Source organism: Adiantum capillus-veneris, chromosome 12, assembly GCF_014529385.1.
Source record: "Adiantum capillus-veneris isolate H3 chromosome 12, ASM1452938v2, whole genome shotgun sequence".
NCBI lineage: Eukaryota > Viridiplantae > Streptophyta > Polypodiopsida > Polypodiales > Pteridaceae > Adiantum > Adiantum capillus-veneris.
The window spans coordinates 104,920,804-104,923,612 of NC_140942.1; positions in this window are offsets into that span (position 1 = coordinate 104,920,804).

The window sequence follows — 2,809 nt, forward strand, 5'->3', positions numbered from 1 at the left end:
TTTTATGATTTTTTTGAAAAAGTTTTGATTTTTCTATGAATTTTCTAAATTTTACAAAAAAATTTGAAGGTTTTATGAAATTTTTAATGATTTTTTCGATTTTTTAAAGTCAATTTTGGATTTTTTATGATTTTCTAAGAGCTTTTATGATTTTTTAATCATTATTGTGAATTTTTTCGAGCAATTTTTGAATTTTTATGAATTTTCTCTATGGTTTTTATTTTTTATAAGTTTTTTGGTAATTTATCTATGTCTTTATTTATTTTTTATGAGTTCCTATGAATTTTCTATATTTCTTGGGAATTATTTGTGGATTTTTTTATTTTTTATGAGTTTTTCTAATTTTTGTGATTTTCTAGACCTTTTTTTACTTTTTATCTTGTGATTTTTGGCTTTTTTATTGTTTTTGTGATTTTTAACACTAGAATAGTAACAGGACACTTTTATGTCTTCAGACACTTTTGTGTCCTGTTAAGTGACCATTTTGCTTGAATTATTTGAAGAGTATGAAATGAATTTCTAGGTACTATATATCCACAAAGTTGCCTTATGAGCTGAAAAAAACTTAGCATTTTTTTTTGGAGTATCGATCTCACCATTAACTTTACTCTTGCACAACATTTTTGAACCTAAACTTTGTGAAAAAACGGGTCCTATTTTTGGCTTTTTTTCAATTTTTGGCAACTATACCACTCTAAACTTCATGTTTGTGAGGTTTAGATGGCTAGAGGTTAGGCCTTCATAGTTCTCAACATGTTTTGATGCATGTAGGGAGAGCTAAGTGTTAAAATTGAAAGTTATGAGCAATTTACAAGAATTGCATAGTCCTGTTTTTTTGGCCAAAATTAGCACTTTTATGATTTTTTTGGTGGCTTTCTTGATATCCAAATTCAATTTTGATTGTGTAAGTGTAATATATAACATAAAGCTAATCTTCCTTGAGTTTTGGGGAACCCAATATGCTATATAGCATAGTATATGATGATGGTTGAGTTTTTTGATTGCTGAAGAATACAATACATTTTAGAGTAGCAAGTTTAACTTTCTCCATATTGTTGGGGTATAAAGCCCAATGTGGTCGCCCAGGTAAGTGGGCGGGCCGCCAGGTATGTACACATATTCTTTTGTTGAAACCTAATAAGAACTCACTATGCTCTACACATGACAGTAGAGTGAGTTCACCATATCGTCGTGCTCTTCTTCTCGCACTCTCTCTCGCGTCGCACTTCCGCTCGTACTCCTTCAAGTGGTATCAGAGCTCAGATCGAGGCTCGGGGCAGCACTGCAGGAGGCTAGAGTCACCAGCTCAGATTGGAGTGAAATTCGACAGGCAAAGACACGGCCCCAAATCTCGTGGGAGAGCCCGAAGGACTTGGTGTCGTCAGAATTTCATTCTGAGGTCATCTCGATCACCGATCGGCTTCGACAAAGTTCTGCGCAGGCCATTTTCGACTACGTGGTCTCAATGGGTGCAGATCCGACTCTGCAAATTAGGGGTTTTCGGCCTACGACTGCAGGTGCTGAGGATATCGACACTCCCAAAGTGTTGATTTGTGGCTGTCTACACATCGAAGGACGGCTCACAGTTCTTGGAGGCGTATCACATACGACACGGGCGCATCTAAACACAGACTGTAGGCGACATCCACTAGTTCATCAGGTAGCTTGTGTTTGCTGCTTGATATTCCAGATTTCATCTTGACATTGCAGGTACTTCCACATGGGATGTATTGTCAGAGATGATGTATGTCTGTTGAGGGTTTGCTGGCTGTGAGTCACGCAGCAAACAACCGCCGCAGCGGTTACAGCATACAGTGGGAAATTTGTGGATGTATGACTTTGTGGGAAGTCTATGTACTGTCAGATTTACTGCAGCCTTTGTTGAGGGTCGAGTGAGGTTTTATTGAGCTGGGGGATTCTCGAATGTTGAGATCCTTTCGGTGATACAGGTCTTGGAGCGATCCCTCGAGTACCCTTAGATAGGCAGCTAGGATGTATTGACTGTGAGTTAGACAGTTGGGATTGCATCTTTGCTTTACTACCGTTGAGGCATTGTCGCACTCTATGCTTACAGGATAGTGACAGGACAGTGAGAGACAGTACAGGCGCAGGACAGATTTACCCGCAGCTTACAATGTCAGAGAGGAGTGGTTTTTTGAGCAGTTTTTGGTCTGTTTTTTGAGTACACGAGAGCCATTTTACAAAGGAGACTCTGCCGAAATTTCTGCAGAATCTGAAGCTTTCTTGGTTCATTTGACAGGTTGATATTGGTTCAGAGGTCAGTTTACAGGGGAAACTCTGCCGAATTTTTCCCAGGAAAGTATACTACTGTGAAGCGTAGCTATGGCTGGATCACAGGACACTGCTCTTTACAATATCAGAAGCTGGATGGAACCAATTTCCCATTGTGGAAGAAGCAGATTTGGCACGTGCTGGTACAAAAGAAGCAGATAAAACCTATAAAGCTCAAGGGGATAAAACCAGAAGATATGGACGAAGATGAATGGAGCGAAATGGATGAATTGGCACTTTCTACCATTATGCTAACTTTGGCAGAAAGCGTTTACTTCAATGTAGCAGACGAGATGTCGGCTTATCAAGCATGGATAAAGCTGAGTGATCTTTATGAGAAGCAGAGTGCAGCTTCACAGGTATACTAGCTTAAGAAGCTTGTTGACTTGAAGATGAAAGAAGGGACCCCTATGTCCAATCATCTGAATGAATTCAACACCATCTACATTCAGTTGTCAGCTCAAGGTGTCAAGTTTGATGAACCTGTTAGAGCTATGTTCCTGTTGATCACATTGCC